Source organism: Meriones unguiculatus, chromosome 3 (assembly GCF_030254825.1).
Source record: "Meriones unguiculatus strain TT.TT164.6M chromosome 3, Bangor_MerUng_6.1, whole genome shotgun sequence".
In the NCBI taxonomy this organism is placed as follows: Eukaryota; Metazoa; Chordata; class Mammalia; order Rodentia; family Muridae; genus Meriones; species Meriones unguiculatus.
Genome location: NC_083351.1, coordinates 132,566,659 through 132,591,639, shown reverse-complemented (window position 1 = coordinate 132,591,639; position 24,981 = coordinate 132,566,659). Strand labels below are relative to the sequence as shown.

Sequence of the window (24,981 nt, the reverse complement as noted above, 5' to 3'; positions counted from 1 at the left end):
CCACACATGATTCCACCCACAGCAAGATGCTTGTCCCTGCTCACCAGCCCCCTCGTTTATCATGAGGCAGAAATGAGAGGGGCTGTCTCGGTCTCAACACAGCTTTCTGCAATGCCCCTCTCTCCTCTTGTTCTATGGTCTGGATCCCCAGAGTTCTTGTAGGCAGCTCAAGCTTTGCCTTCTGCTCTACCCCTTCCTCTACTCACTGCTTCTCTGGCCTTAGAACTACGTCCTTTCCGCTTTTCTAATTCTGCGTCGTCTCATCTGGTTTGCATCTCAGTTTTCCCATCATTTTTGGATCAATTTCCTGAGTCAAATTTCCTTTGTATATGATCTCAGCATGCAATTCTGCTTTTTGTCCTTGACTGCAAATATCCCAGTTGTCCAGGCTTCCAGGCCTTATTGCTGTTCTCAGCTCAGAGCCCCACCAGCAACATTAGCATAAAAGAAGTGCTTGCTCAAACACTATCTTCAAATGCTGCCTATGAAATGTAGCTTCCATTTCCTCCCTGTGTGGGTTAAGACTGTGCTAGCTCTAGGCTGTTGATAACCTGTGCTCAGATCCCGACTGTCATAACAACCTTCTCCTCTGTCTGTCCCTCTCACTCGAAGTCCTACAGTGACATTCTCTGGACAGTTCCACATGCTCCCAGGCATTCTCGAAACTCTGCCTCAGTCTGTCATCTGCCCTCTGCTGCAGAGATATCTGTTCCCCGGCTTCTGGGGTCTTCCTGTCTCTAATCCACTCATGTGCTCTTAAGCACAGCTTGCTACTGACAAAAAGGACCCAGCTACCATGGGTCTTCTGGGACCCAGCTTCTCTGTGTGCCTAGCTGTGGGCAGGCCAGACTACTGCCACTGCTCAGGCATACCTTTCATTTTCTACATCCATACCGTCCCCTCCTCTAACAAGGTTCATTCTTCTTCCTACCTAGCTTCGAGTCTTGGTTTGGTGCCAGCTTGCACCTAAAGCTTCTAATCCTCCTATGCGGAACTAATCCCCCTTCCCTGGTGTGTCCTGGGCCTCTTTGTTCTGCTCCTTCCATTCTTACCGCTTTCTGCCTCCTAGGGCAGCTACGTTGCTTGTCATCCAGCAAAGGCAAGTTCTTTGGACATGTCACTTGTTCATACTCCCAGCCTCCGCAGAGAGCTGGTGCACAGTGGGGACTGGATGGATGCCCTCTCTGCAGCGGATGTACCATACCTCTCTGCATATTTAAATGGATCCAGCCATTTGTCTTGTCCATCGGTTACACTGCTATTTTCCTTGGAAGCAGTGCGTTTCCCTTTCGTAGTCTCTCAGTTATCAGGCATGAATTCAGACAGTCTCAGAGGCTGATTTCTCCATGAGGGTGCTTCAAGCATATTGTTAAGGACTCAGATAGGTTATTTTATTTAATAGTGTGAAGGAGCTTGACAGCACAGGTATCAGGAATTTCAGCAGCTGGGGAGAACTGAGGCCCGGATCTGAACTGAGGTCCACATGACTCCAAACCCAACAGCCTAAGAAGCAGGACTCTCCGCTGAAGAAAAAAGATGTACTCTGCATCCAAGGAGACGAAACTTGTGTTTTCTGTGTCTAAAGGTCCAGAGGTTTCCTTCCTGCTCTTTGCAAACCCTAGACGCCAGTGACGGAGCTCTCCTTGCTCAGTTACTTCACTGTGCTTCCCTCTGGGACCAGGTTTTTCTTACTGTAACCCAGCACCACAGACTTTGAACCTCGTCAATCTCAACAGTGAACCCCAAACTCTCCTCTGAGTGCACACATAGCATCTTAATTCTGAGTAACTCAACAGTTGAAAAATCTTTTGCTCAAAAAAGAGGTGCACAGGATTGTCTGCCTGACTCTCCAGGGGACAGAGCACAACACTTATGTCACTGACATGCACTAAGTAGCAGCTTGCCTGGCCCAACCACCAGCTTAGGCCCACAAGGCTGGAGCTGTTGGCAGTTCTTTCTTAGGTCCCTCTAGAGCATGATGGGAAGTGTAGCTTTCTGGTTAGCTGCTTTCCAGAGCCTTTGGAGTTTTGTCTTTTCAGAGAAACTCCTCACTCTCAGGGGCACAGGCCCTTAGAGGTGCTGGGCTCATTAACAGGATTGCAGTGGCTGAGTATGCAAATGAACAGCTACAGAGGAGCCCTGCTCAGCTTTCCCCTTCCTTTTCAACAACTTTGCTGTTGTTTTCTCAAGTTTCTGATGCCGCCTTTCTTCCCGATCCACCCCCAGTTTTCTTCCTTCACCTTTGTTTTCTTCCCCTCCCCACCTTTTCTCTCTGTAAGGGCGAAAACAACTTCTCAGTGTATGCCTGTCAAACTTTTGGCCCTTAGGCTGAAAATTTTTTGGGTTCTTAGAAATCCTGGCCCTCCCCTGCTGCTCACCACCCCCACTTGCAAGCTCCACTACACCCCGTGGCCTCACCCCCACGCCAGCACACAATCTGAAGCGGACCAGGTTGGACTGGATTCGGGAGCCTAATTAGCAGTAGAAAATTAAAGAAGGGCAGTAATTGCTTTTAAACACTTAACAACAGGGTTCTCACCTGGCGGGTGTGTGAGTTTGCAGTGAGGCCCCGGTGTAAGGCCCTCTGGCACTGCCCTCTTTGTGTTTGATTTGCAAACCAGAAAGCGCAAGGCTCCATATGCATAATTGGATCCTCACGGTCTCCGCCTCAGTGTGGCCAGGCAGTAGACATTTATTTATCCAGTGCCCATTCAAAGAAAAGCTGATGGAACACGAAAACTCCCACTTTGCCATAGGATTAGATATTATGGAGTATTCCTCCCCCGGACTCTTTCAAAGATTTTTTTTTTTTTTTAAGTTTCTAAATCTGCTTGGGAAGAAAAAGTAAATTGCCAGAAGTGAGATTAGTGGGGAATATTGTTCTTAGAGACAATGGCGTCTTTATGGCTTGGCTGGTATGAGCTCCCTGCTTCAAAAAAAAAAAAAAAAACAAGGGCTGGAGGTGTGGGGGTTCTTAATTGCCTACATCTGATCAACTGTCGGCAAAAAAAGGAGAAGAAAGAAAGAAATCTCATTCAGCTCTGTGCTGGCCTGGACCAAGGCCACTTGCTAATCAGAGTTTAATGAGGATGCTACTGGCCCTGTTGTACTTGCTGATGCGGCCACGAAGGTCCCTGGCCTCCTGTTTGTGCAGCGAGCCCTTCGTGGTCCTGCCGCCCCACGAAGCAGGATGCAGGCTGGGATGGAAAAGTCCCGGCTTGGAGAAGTTAATTAAGTTTAGGCCCTGGGCATTCCAAGTCACCGGAACCAAGGGTGGGAAGCCTCACCCACTGGCACAAAGGAGACCTACATGCAGCTCTGAATGGCCATCCCTGGTGGTGGTAGCTGGGCTTCTGTCTGTCTCACTGCCAGCTCTTAACCCTGGGAATTGTGTCCCCCTTCCCTCCACTGCACAGAATGAAAAGGCCTGCAGGACTGGGAGCTGGGCACGGGTTTGGCAAGTGTGTGTGTGTGTGTGGGGGGGGAGGTAGAAGTTTCTGGAAACACGTGATTCAACATCTGATGAATCAAGGTCCTGCAGGTCCAGATGCCATGCCACATGCTGACAGGAAATTGGGAGGTGCCAGGGAAAGACCAATTTGCTTTTTGAGTTACGTTCTCATTGGTTACAAAGCTGTCTCTCATAAGCAAACAGAGATAGGAAAGGCTATGGGGAGAGCGTGAGGGATGAAGCCTCGCAGGCTGGGGGTTGAGTTCTCTGAAGCCCCATGTCCCCTCTGAGGAGGGTGGGGTGAGGGCCACAGATGGTCAGTCACCAGCTCAGATATTACATATATTTTTAAAAGCCAGAATCCCTCCCTCTCCTCCTGCCCCTTTCTCCGAGTGTTGCTGGTTGGGTCGGTCTCTCTAGTTCTATGCTGTGTCCTACACATTCTAGGTGATCAGCTAACCAATGAACATCATAACTTAAAGTAAAATAAAATTAAAAAAAATGGAACCGTGCTTTGAGAAACTTGGAGAGTCCATGCAGTTGTTAGAGATATCTCAGTGTCCTTGGTTTCACTTCTCACACTCAACAGGTCTTACAAACTGTAAAACAGAGTTGCAGCCAAGATCCTAAACTTGGTAGAGACAGCACCAAGGGTAGGCTGTGTTCATCGTGGAGTTCTTCACGCTACTCTTTAATAAACCCACCTCGTCCCCCTTGCTCTCCTTTCCCTGAATTATCTCCAGGGGTTTGCTAATCACTCCTCTGTTTTTTTTCATTTCATCATTTAAGTAAGTGGAATTGTATGGGATGTAAGCTATTTGGACTAAGGAACCATGGCTGGTTGGAATCTTTGTACTTTCTGTGTGCTAACCCTCAGTCCGATTTATCTTCTCATACCACATAGCTTGACTTTTCATTCTGATATCGGTGTTTGTCACATGATCAAAGCTTTAAAATTTTTGATTTATTATCATCATCATCATTATTGGTTTTTCAAGACAGGGTTTCTCAGTGTAGCCCTAGTTGTCCTAGAATTGCTCTGTAGACCTGGCTGGCCTTGAGCTCATAGAGATCCACCTACCTCTGCTTCCTGAGTGCTGGGAGTAAAGGTGTGTGCCACCACATCCGGTGAAGTTCAATTATTCATTTTTCCTTTCATACATTAGACTTTTGGTATTTAAGATTTTTCCCCCAAAGCTTTTAATGTTATGATTTTATATTTGATTCCATTATGCACTTTGAAGTAAGCTTTATATTAGATTGGCACTTAATGGAGGTCAATTTTGTTTCGTTTATGCATGACCGGTTATACCAGCCCCATGAATTGGTAAGATTCTCTTTATTTTGAGCAATTTTTGCAGTGATGTCAAAAGTTACATCAGTTTGTGTCTGTTTACTTTCTTGATTCTATTCCACTGATTTGTGCCTGTCTCTCCACCAAGGAAGCTTTGGAATCTGGCAGGCTGGCTCCTCCCACTTCATTCTTCATTTTAGCCATTTCTGTTCCCTTTGCATTTCATGTACTTATTATTTTTATTTTTATTAATTACAGTTTATTCACTTTGTATCCCCCCTGTACCTTCCTCCTTCCTCTCCTCCCAATCTCACCCTTTTTCTTCCCCACCTGTGTCCCTCCCCCAGTCCACTGAAAAGGGAGGTCCTCCTCCCCTTCCCTCTGACCCTGGTCTATCAGGTCTCATCAGGAGTGACTGAATTGTCTTCTTCTATGGCCTGGTAAGGCTGCTCCCCCCTCAGGGGGAGGTGATCAAAGGGCAGGCCAATCAGTTCATGTCAGAGACAGTCCCTGTCCCCATTACTATAGAGGCCACTTGGATACTGAACTGCCATAGGCTACCTCTGTGCAGAGGTTCCAGGCCATCTCCATGAGTGGTCCTTGGCTGGAGTATCAGTTTCAGAAAAGACCCCTGTTCCCAGACTTTTAGGATCTGTCGCTGTCCTTGTGGAACTCTTGTCTTCTCCAGGTCTTACTATCTCCCACTTCTTTCATAAGATTCCAAAAATAATCTCACTGGGATGCGAATCGGCACCTTAGCTGTGTGCTCCAGTCAATGTCCACACAAGGTGTCTGAACCTCTAATTTCTTCCTAAGTCTCATGTTTCCAGTGTTGGTTCTACACATGGTTCATCTGATTTATTTTTACTGCTCTTTTACTGTTGTTAAAAACAAACAAACCGAAACTGTTGTACATTCTATTGCCCTTTTAATTTCAATCACTACATGTATATTATTAATAAACACATGTTTGAACATGTATGCTCTGGCCTTGCAGATTCTCATTAGTTCTGACTTGTGTGTGTGTATTTGTATGTGAGTGTCCAAGTCTGTGCACACACTCATGGAAGCTAGAGCAGTATGAAAAGCATTTTCCTCCAACACTGCCTCATGTTCTTGATATTACAGTCTCTCACTGAGCTGGCACCTTGCCATTTCTTTTAGGCTAGGCTGACAGAGAGCACCTGGTTTCTGTCCTGCAATGCTTCGATTACAAGTATGGTCTGCAACCATGAGGACTTGAGTCAAAATCCCTAGGACATAAAAACTCTAGCTTGGATACAAAATTACATATACTCACTAGATTTCCATTCTTATGTTATAGGGCTGGTGTGGTACCCAACCACATATGATACTTGCTCAGTCTTCCCTTTCTGTGCAGGCCCATTGGGTTTCACTGTCCCTGCTGCTAGGTGCATCTACTGTTGGCATTCCTGCTCCGATGGAAAGGGATACTGGGACTGGGGAACCCAGGAACTACACAGCTCTGAGGTGGGACAGTGTCCCAGTGGAAGAGTATCCTGAGACACAGAGCCCAGGAGCCACACAGCTCTGAGAGGAGGCCTCCTCAGCAGAGGCATTGAAGCCCTGAGGAAGGCTGTCCTGCTTAGGCTGGTGTGCTACAGTGTGCTACAGTGTAACAGCTCCATTCAACCCTCCTCCCAGTCAGCTTTGCAGCTCCCAGCAGAGGGAATCCCCAGCTGATGTAAGACGCTCCGGAGCCTTGTCCTGGCTCCACTTCTTCACTTCGTCTCTTCTTGGCTTCTTCTGATGAGACAGTCACAGCAGGCAGCAAATCTCATAAAAGAGATTTATTCGGGGGATGAATTGAGGGGTGACTGCCTCTGCTCCTGGGAACTGAGCAGCAGGAAGGATGTATGTAGGATTTCTTAGGGGGCAGAGCTTTCCAAGGTGAGGATTTCAAGCTTGGGGGAGCTCAGGGATTGGTGGGTTTCTCCCCTCAGGGATTGGTGGGTTTCTCCCCTCAGGGATTGGTGGGATTTTTCTGGCAGTTTGGGGCTGGGAATGGCAGTTACAGCCATTAGGAAATTAGCATTAGGTCCTTCAGAGAAGTCTAGAGGTGAAGTCTGGGAGGGTGGGGTCTGGCTGCTGAAGCTCCTTGGGGGGGGGGTATGTGTGCTGGCTACTTTCCTGCTTTGAGAGTTTACAAAGCTTACAAAACATAGGAAGTTTACAAAGGGAGTCCATGGCAGGGAAGGTTTTCCTTGCCACTTGAGTCAGCATGAATAGCCGACTCCTCCTTGGGTTTTCAGGAGCCCAGCTCTGCGCAGGCGGTTATTTCGATGCTGCTGCTATAATGAAGTCTCTAATTCAGTTAGGTCAGCGAGGAATCTGAGGTCTTCCCAAGGTTACTGAGCTCTGAGGACATAAGATCAATGGTGGTGAAGGGGTCTTAGCAGGAGCACCAGGCTTGGCTGTCCTCGGGATCTAGCTTGTTCTGGTTTGTTTTGGTTTAGTCCCCTTCAGGATGAGTCAGTTACTACAGAAAGATGAAGTATCTGACAGAAATCTGGGGGCTATCCATCCCTCTGCCCCTGTTCATCAGGAAATCCTCCTGACTACACAGCTTGTTACATTTTGTCTTGTGTATCCGGATTCTCTCTGCCCTCATAGCCATCTCCCTGCATCAGGCTCTGGTCAGGACCCGGAAGCATCCCACATATCCTGTAACCTTAATGACAGCAAGGAGACTTTCATGGCGGTTTCTCTCACAAGTGCCTTAGATGTGTGGATTCATTGGATTCATGTATTCTTGGTAAAAAGATAAAATAAAATTAAAAAATCTTCTACATAGAATTAATAAAACAAAAACAAAACAAACAAAAAAGAATTAATCCTCGATTTCATGCTGTTTTCAAAGTAAGACTTCCATTCTCTGTATTGCTCAGCAAGAGGCTGAACCAGCTGCCTTTCCCCTCCAGTCTCCTCTCCCCAGGCTTTCTCAGCATTCCATGGAGGGCCGTCACTCTTTCCTCTCTTCTGCTTCCTCAGGGATTCACAGGTCTGCGTAGCTCCTCCTCCATCCAGTTCACCTCCCAAACCCTTCCCTGGCTGGTGATTCCTACCCTGGAGTCAGAGAGCTCACAGTAGCTGCTCTTCTCTCAGTGGCCCAGGAGCCACACTGATAAGTGAGCCACGTATATTCTAGTCTCTGCTGGGTTATAAGCGCCACAAGGGCAGAGGCCATGTCTGCTCTCATCCATGCCACCCCCCTGGGTGCAGCTTTTAGTGTGAACCCAAGTGTCACTCAGGTAAGGGACTCCTGGGGAGGCTCCTCCACATTTCTGCCTGCCTGAAGAGGCTGCCATTCTTCTACTAAGTCACATTTCTTCCTACTGTGGAGGTATCACAATGGTCTATAAAGCCCTACCACCACACAGGGATGCTAGTGATAGTGGTGAAATAGCCATTTCCCTGGCCACATGTCATGGACAGTTCTTTCTGTTTCGGTGGGTGTTCAGACATAGGCATCCACATGATTTATTCCCAGGATACCCGTGACATCGACCCAGGTTGTATTATCAGGTTTGAGATAGTCTCTTCCGTAAGCTGGGAGTGGTCAGCCACCAAGTGTGTGGTGTCTGGGCTACCCATATTACCGAGTTTCAGTTCTCAGTCATTGCCATGCTCTGGTTTCCAGCTGCTGCTCAGAGCCTTGCTGCTGACTGATGAGAAATAAATCAAAGGCTTGAGTAATGCTTGAAGAGAGAAAACTGGAGACAGTCTTTTCTATAGGCTTTTTACAACAGCCTAGTCTTTCTCTGGGCTTTTGAACCTATAAAATCCACTTGGAGTAGTCTCCAGCGCTCCTGAGGAATACTTATCCCTTCCTGCCAGGCATCCTAAGGGTGGACCTTGAGCCCGGGGCTGGGTGGGATCTAGCTCTGGCTGTGACTTATATTGTGACGTAGGTTCTGGAAGCAGCTAATTATTTTCAGAAGTGAATCGGGCCGGGGAGCTCTTGAGTGAGGAAGCTAAAAGGAGGATAAGTTCCGTGCCTTTGTTTCTAGCTGCTCCAGTGTGGGTAGCAGTTCCTCCCAAGGCGTAAGCTGTTCTAATTAATTCAGCGCTTTCCGTCCAGGCAGAAGTGCAGCTCAAGCCAGTGGGAAATAGATACCACATGTGTTAAACCTGCTACCTGTTGAGCCTCCTAGAGGTAGAACCTCTGGAGCGTGGCTTGCTCTTCTCAGGTGAACCCAGCACTGTGGGGAACTCCAACCGGTAGCATGTTGGTCCAGAACATGATTGAATTGACAGAAACTGCCTTGGTGCTAAGCCACGCAGTGTGAAGGCGCACCGTTGGCCTTCTGAGAAAGTGTTGTCCGAGTAGCCTCAGTGCTGCAGTATTCTGTCTTCTACACTAGACTACAAAATCTGCGGAGTCGGCCTACCTTCATGCCTTTTAGTAACCAGAGATTACACACCCCTAACTCAAAGATTCCAAACTCCAAAATTTTGGGAGCATTCATATGGTGTTACAAGTGGAAAATCCTGTATCTCATGTCATGCGGTGGTCAACATGTAGACGTACTAAAATATCATATTAAATCACATGCAGGCTGTGTGTGTAAAAAGCTAAATATAAAAGACACACAAATTGTGTGCTGAGACTTGTATCACATCCCTAACATACCTAAAGACACGGATACACATAGGCATAGATAAACATACACACACACACACACACACACACACACACACACACACACACACTGTGTATACGTCAATGTTCTTAAGTCCGAAAAGCTGTAAATCGGATACACTCCATTGCGGACAAGGGCTACTGACCATCTCAAAAGGAAAATAAATGCAGGCAAGGGCACGTGCTGATGAGCACCCTGAACGCCTCACTGGTTGTGGAGTGGCTTTCTCTATCAGATGGCACAGAGGGGTGTCGAGGAGAAGAGGGAGATTTGCCGGTGTGATCTGCAAGCCACGACCGGCAGGTTTCTCGGCTGAGAGCTCAGAAGAGAGAGAGATGATGATTGCGATGTGCAAACAGAAGGCAGCTTTGCAGGCACACCGCTGCAGTCAATATGAAAGCACACTTGAGCAGCGTAAAAAGTGGTGCCTTTGTGTGCTGGCCTTGAGTCCAGGCCAGATGGCAGGTTAAAACAGCATAGCTGGCTGTCTTGCTTGGGCTGGGTCTATACAAAACATCGGCATATTTACCTTCATTCTCTAAGATGCTACTGTAGCCTAGTAAACCAGGCAGTCACACAGGAACAAGCGATTATTATCTGAGAAAGAATTTAAAAGGCTTCTAAGGTGAGTATTTCTCATAATTCTACCGGGGGCTTGCCTGGATGTACTATGTAGCCCAAGATGGCCTCAAACCCATAGCAATCCTCCTGCTAATCACCCTCTCCAGTTACAGGAATGAGTCAGCACACCCAGCTTAAAGCAAGTACTGATGGTAATTTATCACAAAACACTAGTATCATGCACTTTTTTATGCAGATGGGAGAACAACCTTTAACTACCTGTCCCTGTGGCTGGCTTCTATTTATTTTGAGTCTACAGTTGAAGCACCAACTGTCTTTCAGTGACAGTTTGGGGCTTACTCTTATATCACCAGGACACCCTCCCCAACCATGCTGTAGGTAACTGAGAGGCAAATAATTAAGAAATACGATGCTACTATACAGTAATTTTGAAGTACTTCTCAGATAGAAGAGTAACATGTTTGTATATGCTAAGAAGGAAATTTGTAAAGAAGGAAAGAGTCACAAGAAGTTGTCTTCTTTATTACACAACTTAGGAGACATAAGAAATGGGAGGAAGGTTTCTGATTATTGGGTATTACTCAATATTATGTATGATAAAATTATAGATCTTATAGGGATGTGTAGAAATGGAAGATGAACTTCATGTATACCTGCCAACTTGGATAGTATGGTACCCCAAAGATAAAGGGGAGCATTAACTAGACAGGGGGATGTGGGAAAGAACACACATGTGTGTTCCATGGGGGTTGGGAGGGAGAAGCAGGCAGATCCCTGTGAGTTTGAGGCCAGCCTGGTACAAAGCAAGTCCAGCTTAATACACAGAGAAAAACAAACAAAGAGTTGAGAGGGTATTGGAGACTTGTGGAATACGGTAGGGTGGGCACGATGGGGTAAGATTACAGAGAATCTAGAAATTTCGTGCTTTGAAATGACTTCTGTGTGGTTTCTTACGTGAGAGAGTGTGTGGCTGTGATAGGAAGTTGGGTAGAACTCTCTGTCACACCTTTTTGGGCTCCATATGTAAATTACTGACCCAAGGATACAGATATATTGATGAATTTCACTTGGTATACATAATTTCCTTCAGTTGAAAGACTGATCTGGAAACAATAGTAACATTTGAATCCAATAGCTTTGGATGTGATTTCCAGGACAGTGCAGCCACTGTGAGGAAAGCTAGTCTCAGCATAGCCAATCTGAAGAGGTGGAAAGAAAATCTAACCTGGTTCCTGTTTTCAGACTTTCGCACGAGGCCACGACATATTTCTTCCCTTTATTGAGGCTACTGAATTCACCATTTCTGTTATTTCCAGCAAGAAATTAAACTTGTTTCTGATGTGTCTAGATATCATCCAACAGACTACGAAGCAGCATTAAGAGCCCCGTCATGACTTTAACGGTTTCTTCGTCACTGTCCACCACCAACCCCCCTCCAAGCATCCAGCAGTTCCCAGATCTCACCATTTGCCTTCAACCCCTGTGGGTTCACCGTGGAGCGAACCACAGAAACATACTCCACTAAGCACGAACTAGATGACTTCTTGGCTCAACTTTACCTCATGAGTGTGGTATCACTCCTCCTTTCCCCCAACACAGGGCAGTGTGAGGAAGGAAATGGGTGAAATGTCACAGTCGCAACCGACAGTGGGTAAGGACTGGCATGAGTGCTCAGCCTCGGGAGTGTTCTTCGCTCTCTCTGCTCTAAGACCAATGAGTGCCCAGGAGGATGCCTTCAGCATCTCCATCTTGAGTCTACCCCTGACTCCTGGGGAGCCAGCCGCTGCAGGCTGCTATGGCCATGCAGGGAAAGTTAGGAATCCCTTTTAAGTAAAGTTTTTTTTTTGAGGGGGAGGGATTTTATATTACTTTATATTCTTCCCCCTTCCTTTCCTCTATCTAACTCCTCTCATATTCCCTTTCTCTCCCTCTCAAATTCATGGCCCCCTTTTCCTCAATTATTATTGTTGCATATACACGCATAAATATACCAATACTCCCTGCTGAGTCCATTTAGTGTTGCATGTGTGTATACATGTTTATGGAGAAGCACCTAGTATTGGATGAGCACTTAGGAGCTTCCTCTCTGGAGAAGACTCAGTCTCCCTCTCTTAGCAGCCATTAGCTGCCTGTAGCTCCTCATGGAGGGGTGAGGTCTTGAGAGGGTTCTTCATCCACTCTGACAGATCAACTGGTGTTGCCATTGTTCAGGTCTTGTTTAGGAAGCCGATTTGTTGAGAATTCATGGGTGCAAATCCCAGGCCATATACGGAAGACACAATCTTACAGCAGACATTCCGATCCCCTGGAGCTTACAAGAAAAGCAAGACTCTGTAGGAGAGGTAAAATGGGGAGAATCTAGGGTCAGCGATGGCAGGGGCTGACTTGTGTGGTCTCCAGAGGGCCCTGAACTTGGGAGAGTCAGTGGGCTTAGAGTGGACATGGAAGGCAAGAGACCTTTGGGGAACGCTGCAAGTTGGAAATGAGGAGTAGATGGCAGCAGGCAAGAGAAGGACGCGAATCAATGACAGGTCTCCTGTTTTCAAAGCTGGATCAACAGGAAGACAGAATATGACAGAGACGGAGAGCTTGGAACACAGGGTTGTCATATCCAATAACAAGGCAGAGTGTGGCACAATTAAGTGTATTGGGGAGTCCAGAGCTGAAGCTGGCTGTGTCCTCAGCAAATGTGTGAGGTGGTTTGGTACAGGGTGGCTCCTTACTCTGGCTAGTCATCAGAGCTTGGCAGGCCTGAGGGGAAACTTAAGTTTTCTCACTCTGTTTTCTCCCGTTTCCCCCCTCCCTGCTGCCTCCCCACTCCACCCTTTACCTCACGCACACATTCCTGACTGGGAAGAGCACACTCACTTTTGCCTCTGGAGAGGTTTCCTGGGAGGTGTCTCCCTGAGTCTTGGTGGGTGGCATCTGTTATTGATCTTTATCGTTCGTAGGAATCTGATGCTAAGAACATCTGTAACTTGGGGGAGATGGGGAGACCCACACTAAGAATTCACCTTTCTCATTTCCGCTCACCCTGCTTCCTCTGCCTCCCACAGACAACCCATGCTCGGTGCTTACGTCTGCATCCTTGTGCCTTCAAGTCACACTGGTCTTTCTGCCAGTGAGAATCTCGACTCCCATTTTCCTATTCTTCAAAAATCTTTTATCAAATTTTTTTCAGCACACAGAAGGAAATTTGCTTCGTTCCTGAAACAGTCCGGGGCTTCTGCAATTTGTGTAACCGCTGCTTGGAGGGCGGGCATTCATTTCTTCAGTCAGTGCTTACTGGATGCCACGGTGTGGCGGGCATGGGTTGGACAGCAGGCAGCCAAGAGGACACCTCAGATAAGTCACAAGCAGATGTAAAACTGCACTAGTAGCCTAAAGGGGCAAATTCGCTCAGCCGATATTCAGCCCCAAAGCACAGTTTTGTTGTGTTAGAACACTCTGACGTGTCACCAGTTGTGGTGGATAGTGTCCTCAGTGGCCACCCTCCCTCCCTTTTCTCCATGTGTGTAATTGCTCCACACAGTCAATCTGGTCCTGACTGTTGCTTGAAGCAGGAGACTGCATTGAAAGGACACCGTGGAACTCCAAACCCAAGTCTTCAGGGGGCTGTGGCTTCTGCTTCCACCATATTGGGAGAGACTGTCACAGAGACACAGAGACTGCCATGCTATGGAAAGCTTATCCGACAGTGATTCTCGTGTCCTATCTGTGCCCCTCCCAGTTGATACAAGGCATTCCACTAGGGAAGCCACCCTCTTCTTAAACACACCATCGGTGAACCAAGACACCAGTGAAATGAGGCCAGGTTGTAAAAGTGTGAGAATGGCTAAACTATCATTTTAAGTTATTCAGGCCTGAAAGAACATCTTTCCTAGTGTTCTGGGTGTCCCTTGCCCTGTGTTCTGGGCCTTAAAGCCTCAGGGACAATGTTCTCAGGACTTTCCTTCCCACCTATATGGTAGCATTTTTAATTCCCACCTCTCAGGCTGTCTCAGAATACTGACACCATATCCATTCTGATGAGCCTGCATTTTGATTGGCTGGTGTCCACATAGCGGCAGTAACGGTTCTGAGTGAGGTTGGTACAGAGGGTTTGATCTCTTCAAAGAGGTTGGAGAAGAGTCTTAAAAAAAAAAGACACCCAAGAAAGCCAAAGCCTGTGAAGGGTTTAATTTGGTGACAAGTGATGAAAAGGCATGAGTTGTAAATACAGCAAGTGAGAGAAGGAGGTGTGAGCTCAGAAGATGGCAGCACGGGGAATGGAACGACAGGACTGGCATTCATACAGCGAGGGCTCTGAGGGGTCTGGGCTGAGCACTGTTCCTGCTGGCCACAGAGGAGTTCAGGAGCATCCCTCTAGAGATGAGGAAACAGTCTCAGAGAGTTTTGGAAACAAGGAACCTGCCATACCAGCTAATTCTCAAGGAGTCTGCCGTGGTGCCTCAAATTTAAACCCAAGGTTTTCTCTGCAGCTAGCTCCCCTTTACTCGTCTAGAGCAGAGAGGGAAACTTTGTATCATCAAGTTTTCTAACAGGGATGTACAACTGTGACCTGACTCCCAAATTAAATTCGAACTGTGTGTGTGTGTGTGTGTATGTATATATATATATATATATATATATATATATATATATATCACATATAATGTGTACACATATATGTATACATATATACACATATATATGAATGACAGTAGATTTGCAGGATGTCCTCTTTTGGCCTCCACGCTTTGAGTGTGCACCACATGTATGCATGTACCATGCACACACACAGACACAATTTAAACAATATATTATTTTATTTTAATGTGTATATGTGTGCCTGTGAATAAGTAAGTGCCCTTTATGCATGTCAAAAGCTGGGGGAGGGTGGAAGGGACATTGTATCCCCTAGAGCAGAAGTTACAGACAGTTGTGGGCAGCCATGTGGGTGCTGGGAACTGAATCTTGGTTATCTGAAAGAGCAGACAGTGTCTTAGCTGCTGAGCCAGCTCTCCAGGCCCACACATTTTTTAATAAAAGAAATAATTAGGATACTTAAAATTTCACCATTTCCATCTCAGTGAGTGGTATTTAGTACATCATGCATGCCTTTGAAGAGCCTTTGAAACATCATTAAAATGATTAATGGCAACATTTAATACTAGCCTTTAATTTAATATTACAGGAATTTAATTATAATTATATATTAATTGTATGCTAATTGCAAAGTGTGCATGGATGACAGCTTTCTCACACAAGCGGTTAACAGTGAGCTACTTCCAGCTAAAGAGGTTTGTCTTTAAATAATACTGTTTCCTTTCCCTTGGATAATGCTCATGTATTCCCATGTGTTCCTGGGGGCAGGAGAGGGTTTTGTTTTGGTGGGGAGGAGGGTTGAATCTATGTTCTGACTTGAATAGCTGATTCTGCTTCCTTGTTTCTGAACCCACATTCTAGATACTGGAGCATGGTTCCTCATTCAGAGTTTGAGCACACCCTCAGGGAATAAGGTGTGACAGAAACATTTGAGGGACGCGGCTGGTGCCTGGCCTTGCCAGTGTCCCCTTCAGTGTGGAGGACTTAGAGCACGGGTGCCCAGTGTGGTGGTGGAGGGTCCTGCTGCTTTCCTGCTGAGCCAGCAACAGTGCTTTGGACTTCACAAATAGGAAAGGAAGCTGGTGGAAGGAATCCTAACATCTTAATGCTCCTGAATGTCAGCCCACTGCTGACTCGCCACAGCTCATTTGGGACAGGAACGTCCCTTGCGTGTGTGCAGCCTGGTTTCTCACGGTGCTGTGTCCTGGTGATGGAGCTATAAGAAGATGGAAGAAGTGAAAGTGTGAACCCAAGTGCACTCAGTGAGCAAAGGGGCCCCCCAGACCCTCAGCAGTCACTGGCCTGACCAAGGGGACACCTGGGAAAGAGGGCAGTCCTGGGTGCTTTGTGGTTGGCCAGAACTAGATGCTCTCATCTCCCTCTGAGAGGTGAGGTTGTGGAAATATCATTGTGAATGTGTGAGAATCAGGGAAATGGGGTTGAAGAAGATGAAATCAGATAAATCCATATAACTAGGCCAATACTAAGCTGGGGCAATGGGGTACCATGGAAAAAATTAGGACAGTTTTGCCAGGAGGTGAGGTGTGTATTGTACACATGTGTGAATCTGTATGTGTGGATATGTATGTGTGCCTATATGTATGATTGTGTGAACATGCAGAGACTCTCACCCCAGCCTGCTATCCATCTCCTTCAGCACTTGTGTCAGAGTCCTTCATTTTCAGTCCACTACCCATTTCTTTTCGTTGCAGATGCTAACAATGCTTTGTCAATAATTAGTTTTCATTGTCACCTTGACACACCAGGGAAAAGAAACACTTCTCTTGAGGAATTGTCTCCATCAGATCGGCGTGTGTGTGTGTGTGTGTGTGTGAGAGAGAGAGAGAGAGAGAGAGAGAGGGAGACGGAGACAGAGACAGAGAGAGAAAGACACACAGAGAAAGATTTCTTAATTGATAATTGGTGTAGGAAAACCCAGCTCATTGCGGGTAAATCCATCCTGAGCAGGTGAGCCTGAGCTGTCTAAGAGAGGTATTGAACATGAGACAGAAAGCAAAGCATTTCTCATGGTCTCTGCTTCAGTTCTGGCTTTAAGTGCCGAACCTGGCGTCCCTTGATGAGATACTATGACATGAAAATTAAAATAAACCCCCTTCACCCAAAGTTACTTTTTGATTATGCAATTTACCACAGCAACAGAAAGCAAAGTAGGGAAGTTTTCAGCTTCTTTTCTTTGCCATTCTTAGTTTTAATATTTGTGCACTAATTTATTGTAAATGTGTCTATGCATGCACATGCATGTGCTAATGTGCATGTGAGATCAGAGGACAACCCTTGGGAATCTCCTTTCCTTCTCTTCTGCCATCTGTTGGGATCCAGGGATCAAACTCGGGTCAAACTCAGCATACGCACATTCACCTCTGTTGTCTGAGCAGGTTTGTAAGCCTGTTTTGATACATGTTTTGTTTGTTTGTTTGTTTTTAATCTAGAAAAATCGGAGAACAGGAACTCCTTGGAGGTTTGTTTAGATTCTTGATTCACAATTAAAAATATTTGTGGCTCACATTTTTGAAAAGGTAGAAAACTGGTTCCTTTGACCTAAATTCTTCCTTTGGGCACTTGGATTCCAGTTAAAGTGCTTTTTCGATATATCGGCTAAGTGTAGTCCTGTGTATGAATGGCTTAAGCAACAGCGGATTGTTGTTGCCCTACTTCTTGGCATCAATATTTGATTTTGCTTATCTGAAGGGCAGGCACAAAATAGGTGTGCATGTGTGTCTCTGTGTGTGAATTAGTGTGTGCGTGTGAGCATGTGCAAGTGTGTGTGTGCATGCATGTATGTGTGAATGTGCATATGTGTGAATATGTGAGGGCGTGAGTGTGTTTGAATGTGTGAGTGTATGTACGAGTATGAGAGAGACTATGTGGCTGTGTGAGTATGAATGTGTATATTTGTGAGTGTACATGAATGTGCGAGTGAGTGTTTGAGTGAGTGCGTATGTATGTTTATACATATAGAACCGATTCTCCTCTCAATGACAAGTGCATTGTCTCCTGCCTCCTCCTTGAGTATGAAGCCCTAAACACACAGACAATGGGCAGCCCAAAGCTATGCTAATTTGATAAAATATCTGCGAACTTGATCAGTTGACTGACTTCAGTGGTTCACATTCAAGGCTCTTCTGACTATATTATACTCTTGGCAGCTATGAATGAACAAACATGAGGATTATGTTTAAATCAAAAGTTATTTGCTTTTCTTTTTTTCTATATTGTGCCAAGGTAAGGATGGGAAGCTGAATAACTTATTTTCAAGATCTTCTGATCAACAGCATTAAGGTGATATATAATTTCAGAGGCTAGATTGTTATGTTTTAAATCTAGGCCATTTATATTTATTGTGTTTATGGGTCACCAAGAAAATAGTCTGAATAAATATCTCACACATCTTTTTCTAATAGGTTACATGGAAAATTTAATACACATGGTGTGCATGTGAGGGAACAAAATTCAAAGGTGGTAGTGAAAACTAAAACAAAACAAAACATTTCTTTTTAGTGAAAGCTGTTATACTAGCTTTGTAAGTATAAATTGTGCTAGGTTTGGTATCACATGCAAACCATAATATGACTGTGCATCACAACAGGATGAACCTGATGAATTACATTCCCACACAGAGCTTTTTGCAGCCCTTCATGGTAAAGGCAGCATGGTTGGATTCATTTAAAGAATCTGTTCAGAGTTAGAGATGCCTCACAGTCTCTTAGTTTTAGAGTGCTTTGGGAGCAGTGAGTATTTTTTTGTACACAAAAAGGCAGGGGAGAAGAGCTGGGAGGGATAATGGCGGGTTCACCTGGTTTCATGGAGGTTTTAAGGGTTACATTGTGTTCTTGACAGGGTATGATTATGGGCAGCTCCTCACCCCCATTAGGAACAAGCCTGAGTTGGCACCAGTGACTGGAGCGTGTGTCTTATGCCTCAAGTGTTTGAGGAGAGAAAGAAAAGTTTAAAGCCATAATCACCATTTCTGAGAGGATTTCTATTGCAACAACAGGCTGCACTCTCTGAACAATCAGTCTGGCAGCAAAGCAAGGTGATGTTTGTATCTGAGACTGCTTAGATCTCAAGTTTTCCCCAAAGCTCATGTGTTAAAGGCTTGCTCCCCAGCCGGCAGGGCTACTGGGAGCTGGTGGAAGGAAATTAGGTCATGGGGTAGGCCCTCAAAGGGGATATTGCGACCCTAGCTTCACTATCCATTTTCTGTGCTTCATGGATACCATGAGGTAAGCAACTTAGCCCTGCCGCATGCTCTGCAGACCGACTCCATCATGCCTTACTTCATGCTCTACAGACTGACTCCATCATGCCTTACTTCATGCTCTGCAGACCGACTCCATCATGCCTTACTTCATGCTCTACAGACTGACTCCATCATGTTCCACCTTTCACAGACCCAAAAGGAACAACACCGGCAAAGTGGGCAGACTCTTAGGAAACCATGAGCCCAAATACGTAGTTTCTTCTTTTAATTCAGTTATTTCAAATGATTTTTCATGTCAATGGGAACCAGACTAACAACATAACACTATGCCAGGATTTCCTACTGACTTGTATTTTACCACTCAACACTCAAGTTTTTATACAATCTCCTTAGAGATGGATGATTTTGCTTAACTCACTGAAAGAATTTGTCGAGACAGAGAACTTTCTGCGTTCTACACTTGAGCCAGGTATGGTGGTATACCCCTGGAATCCCAGCACTCAGAGAGGCAGAGGCAGGTGGATCTCTGTGAGTTTGATGCCAGCTTGGTTTCCAAAGTGAGTCCAGGACAGCCAAGGCTATACAGAGAAACCTTGTCTTGAAAACAAACAAACAAACAAACACCAGTTCCACACCTGAATGATAAGAAGAGAATATAAAATTACTTTACGAGAATTAAAATTATTATTATAATTTTTATTTTTATTAATTAGAGTTTATTCCCTTTGTATCCCACCTGTAGCTCCCTCCCTCTTCCCCTCCCAATCTCACCCTCACTCTCTCTTCTCCACCCATACCCCTCCCACAGTTCACTGATAGGGGAGATCCTCCTCCCCTTCCATCTGATCCTAGTCTATCAGGTCTCATCAGGACTGGCTGCATTGTCTTCTTCTTTGGCCTGGTAAGGCTGCATCCCCTGAGGGGGAGGTGATCAAAGAGCCAGCTACTGAGTTCATGTCAGAGACAGTCCCTGTTCCCATTACTAGGGAACCCACTTGGAGACTGAGCTGCCATGGTTTACATCTGTGCAGGAGTTCTTTCTAGGTTATCTCCATGAATGGTCTATGATTAGAGTATCAATCTCAGAGAACAACCCTGTGTCCAGATTTTTTGGTTCTGTTGCTCTCCTTATGGATCTCCTGTTACTTCCAGGTCTTTCTATCTCCCCCTTCTTTCATTAGATTCCCTGCACTCTGCCCAAAATTTGGCTATTGGTCTCAGCATCTGCTTTGATACTCTGCAGGGTAGAGTCTTTCAGAGTCCCTCTGTGGCAGGCTCCTGTCCTGTTCCTTGTTTTCCTCTTCTGAAGTCCATCTTCTTTGCCCCTCTGAATGAGGATTGAGCATCTTACCCAGAGTCCTCCTTCTTGATTAGCTTCTTTAGGTGTGCAGATTTTAGTATGTTTATCCTGTATTATATGTTTAATATCCACTTATGAGTGAGTATAAGACCTTGTGTGTCTTTCTGCTTCTGCCATATCTCACTCAGGATGATCTTTTCTAGTTCCCACCATTTGCCTGCAAATTTTATGATTTCCTTTTTTTTTAATTGCTAGGTAGTATTCCATTGTGTAAATGTACCACAAAATGTAAGCTTTTAACCCATGGAAAGATTCAATCACAGCATATTATCACCAAAGGATGTTTGGGTGGCAGAGCCAGGCTACAGCAACTTTCAGATAGCCTACCATTCCTGCCAGGTGGAAAATCTGAAATGCTGAAATCGGCCAACATGGTCCAGAGTCACAGATGTGAATGCTGGGTTTTCAGCTTCAGAGACATGGAGACTGGATATCTAAGATTAGAGACAGCTGTGGGCAGAGAGACCCTTACACCTCCTCTTCTCCGTTCTAACATTCCCATGGAAGGGAACAAACTTGGAGCTGAGCTGGCTCGGACACAGAGGAGTCAAAGCTGGAGGGTTTATTGGAAAAGGAAACCCCAGAAAGATTCTGACACATCTTGCAAAACACTTTAAAACTGTCAAGCATGACTGCAGTCCAAATTCTGCCTGTGGAGCATGGTGAATGGGGGATGGTCTTGACTGAGAGATCTTCAGACCACATGTAGCATTTTCTGAACTTGGCTCAGGCTTCCCGGCATAGGGGATTCCTTGGAGGAGACCATGTTCATCCTGGGACACAGGGGCAGGACCCACTCTTTGGTGGTGGTGGGATTCACCTATAGAGTGAATACATAGGAAGCTTTGGGAAGGACTTAGAACGCTTTTTTGGAGACTTCCATTTCCTAATTTGTGCCTGTTTAGGAAACCTCTTAAAGATGGCCAAATTATGCCATTGGCACCAGCTTTTATGGCCCTTGACATTTCTCTTGCCCAGGGGGAATTAAGGTGCTGTAGTGGGAGGTATGGTGAGGAAGGTTATGAAGACTCTTGTGTGCTGTGGACTGGGGCAGTGCTGCATGAAAAAGCTTTCCTACTGTTTATAACAGTAGGAAAGGGGACCACAGTCTAAAGCCACAGCCATCACCACACCTGGCTCACCACCCCAGGTGTGTGTGTGTGTGTGTGTGTGTGTGTGTGTGAAGCGGGTTCAACATGGAGACATCACCTCTTGTCTGGCTTTTGACCTGCAGTCAGGGAGAGACTATTTGTGGGGGGTAGGGGAGCTGACTCTGAAATTGCTGTCTTGGTGTCAATGTGTGGCCCCACTCCTGACTGGCTGAATGGGGACATCACTGCCTGGTGAGCCACTGGGGAAAGTGAAGAGGATGGGGGAGAATGGCTTCCAGGATGGGACAGCCTCTGAGTAAGGACTTAACATGTTAGCAGCTATGCTTATGTGAGCAGTAGCCGCAGTGGGGAACGTGAACTTTTCTAGCTATCAACTGTTCTGTAAATACCTGGAGGTGATGGATGTTCAGTTGCCGGCAGGGTCCAGATAGAGGTGGATGGAGAGGCGAACTGGTGAGTGCCTTGCCCAAGGGAAGAAAAAAAATTCTGATTGTAGAGGATTTATTTATTTATTTATTAAATCTTGAACCAACAGCAGCTATCTTAGAGAAGAAACCCAAGTCTCCCCATGAAGTCCATCTGTGTTTCACATCCACTCAACACACAAAGCCTGGAGTAAGTTTATTCAATGCTTTTAATGGTTTTGTTCATATTCTAGTATGACATCATGTCAGTGCTTGAAAATGTTTTGAATTTTGAAGCATTTCAGTTCCACACCTTGGGATGAGGACTCTCAACCTATAGCATTAAAATATATTCTGCAAAACCCGGACCCTGTCTAAAAAAGCAACAGGTCATGAAGTAGTGGTCCAGGGACTCCAGAAGAGGATGCAGTTCCTGCCAACAGTGGGTGATTTACAAGCTGTGCATCCTATCTGAGCGCATTTAGAGAAATGCACCATTCTGCAAACGTCTAAGAGTGTCCTGCTGCAAAAGCAGGTGGCGTGGGTCACTCTGATTCTGGGTAGCCAAGAGACCTTGGCACACAGCTCTCTCTGAGGCAGCCACTGGCATGACACACTACACTGTTGTACAGTAAAGGTATTTGCTACACAGGATGGGAGAACATCCTTTAAAATGATGATGAGAGATGCCTCAGGGCTAAGGGCACTCGCTGCTTAGCAAGGATCTGGGTTCAGTCCCCAGCACCACTGTTCCTCACTGCTGGTGCTAAGGATGGTGTCTCTAAGGTCTCCCTTACATCTGCTTCAGGGTGCACAATTTCTGAGGTGTGAGGACCCGAGTTAGGGTATTAATAAAAGACACATTTGCAAGGCACTTGGCATACATGACTGACTATATTTGTTCCTCTTGGCAGTTGGGACACACAAATATATTGCTGTTACCACTTTACAGATGAGACTGACAGGGCCCAGGAAGGCTAAATTGTGCAAGCTGACTCAGAGGGTGAGGGGCAGACCCTGGCATCGGCTCTAGAATGACTGGGCTCTAAAATCCCGCTGCTTCTTGCATGAGGCCTCTCTTTGTGTCACTCCTAGGTACCTCGTGAACTCTGGCTGGATAGGTCCGGGTAGAACAAGGGGGCAGAAGAAGGACCAGATGCATGGGCAGCATTCCAGAAAGGAGGGTTCTTGTCCACCCCACCTCCTGCCACCAATAGAAGTCACAACAAGGAATTTGTCTCTAGAGATCAAACTGGTGATTCCTTCAGCTCCCTTTCCTGCCTCTTCTCAAGTCTGAGCCGTGACACTTGAGCGGGAGGTTCTGCAGCCCCAAGGCCAGCAAACAACGTCACTCACTGAAGGGGGATGAAAACATGCCAGCTGACCCCAGACCCGTACGTGCCCCAGAGCAGCAGAGTTAATGAAGCAAATGGCCAGGTGAGGTCACAGACCAAATTCCAGGCATGTTTTGCCCACACCAGCTTAAAGGTCTCCTTGTCAGATTTATAGACACATCTGAATCTCATTTTTAAGATTCCAGACTCTGAGCCTTGATCTACTCCTTTCTAATGCTTTTCTGCTGTGGCCTGAGGAGCAAGTGGGGGTAGGGGTGAGTGGGAGTAGGGGTGGGTGGGGTAAGGGTTGGAGGGTGTAGGAGTGGGTGTTGGCACTCCCGTCTGCCTTGCAGTTAATGTGAACACAAGAAGAGAACGTACACAATCTCTAAATTTAGCTCAGAAACATCACGGAAGCTGCGGTCTTAGGGGACACGGGGAGAGACGGCAATTTCTTTGAAAACATTTCTTGCATTTGATGCCATGTATTTTATGCGGTGTCTAAATTTTCCCTCAACACATCAGCCTGCCAACTGTTGCTAAAAGATCATGAGATGTTATGCCCTAATGGGCATATGGTTCAGCAGTGAGGCAGGTCAAGATGACTGCGTAAGCGGTGGTTGCAGTTCCGGGTCAGATGGAGCAGGGGCAGGAACTCAGAGGCCCCAAAGCTCCAGCTCACTGCTCGTCTGGGGACATAACGGGAAGATGACAAACCGAGTCAGAGGCAGGGCCAGTGAGGGTAACAATTAAAACTACAATTAAAACCAAGGGGTGGACCCCAATGTGCCCACATTAAAGGAAGAGCTATGCTATCCTGTGACCAGGCCAGTGGTGGCCCTGGACTTTTGCAGGAGCCCCTCCGTGAGGGATACCAGGGCAGCTTGGGACGTATTAACATCTCCTGCAGGCTATGTACCTGTGTTGGGGCCAGGAAGTTCACATGAGTGATACAAATGTAGCATCTTGTCTTTTGTAAAAAGCAAAAACAAAAACAAAACTTCCCCTGTGGTTTTCGTTTCCAGTTTCCCCTTTTCTTGCTTATTTAGCACCCTTGTTGTTGTTGTTTTGTTTTCAAGGTAAGGCTGAGCCTGGCCCAAAGGAACTGTACAGACAGTCCTCCCCTCTTCCCACCCTATGCTCATTTGAACACCAATGTGGATCACTGGAGCTTTTCTCCGCTGCCTGGGATGACAATACAAACTGAACTGCAGAGGACCAGGTGATGGATTCTACTCTCAGGCACTCTCCTGGGGGCCAGGCTTGCAAGCTCCATTCCGGAATGGGACCAAGCCCAGAGGTAAGCCACAGGCTTGAGCAGAAGGGGAGTGATTCTCCCTAGAGCCTTAGAAGCTGTGGTCAAGAGATCAAGTTGATTACATTGGCATCTTTCTTTGGAAAGTTGCAAAGCATTGACATTAAAATATCCTCCTTGTTAATTAAGGGTTTAATATGGCCGACGTAAAGAACGTTAATGAGCACCATGGCACCCTGGCTGCTGAGTTAATGGTTGAGCAAAGGGTCCCAGACTCTGGGCTTCTCTGCCATTAGGCATCTCTGAGCTGGCAGGAAGAGCTGACAAGAATCACTGTGGAAATGATTGAGTTTCTCAAGCAGCCTGTGTTATTTTAATGAGAGTGGGATATTGAGAACATGGTGCATTGATCAAGTGGACGCATAATGAAGGTTGTTTCTTCTCCCTCCTCTCTTTCCAACCCCTTCAAATGAAGCAATTATTCCCCTGACCTCGGGAACTGCATTTCAAAGAGGTCTGAAGACAGGCTTAGGCCTGCTCGGATGAATTCTGTGGTGCCCAATTACTGACCTCAGGAGTCAGCATTCTGGAGATTAGAGTCACGGGGCGTTCCCTTCACAGGCTCACTTCTAATAATATACCTTCCATGCGGACACCATTAACCTGCCTTTTCCAGTTAGCCAATAACGATGGGCTCAAGGCAAAATTGTTATCAG

The 24,981-nt window shown here is 46.1% G+C and overlaps 1 long non-coding RNA gene across 1 annotated transcript in view; it reads left to right on the top strand.

Moving 5' to 3' along the window:
- LOC132652795 (uncharacterized) overlaps positions 1 to 24,270 on the top strand; it is a 145,414-nt gene extending 121,144 nt beyond the window's left edge. The window contains exon 3 of the long non-coding RNA XR_009590353.1: positions 24,090 to 24,270. This is a non-coding gene — a long non-coding RNA (uncharacterized LOC132652795). The remainder of the gene's footprint in view (positions 1 to 24,089) is intronic.
- Positions 24,271 to 24,981: the final 711 nt, after the last annotated feature.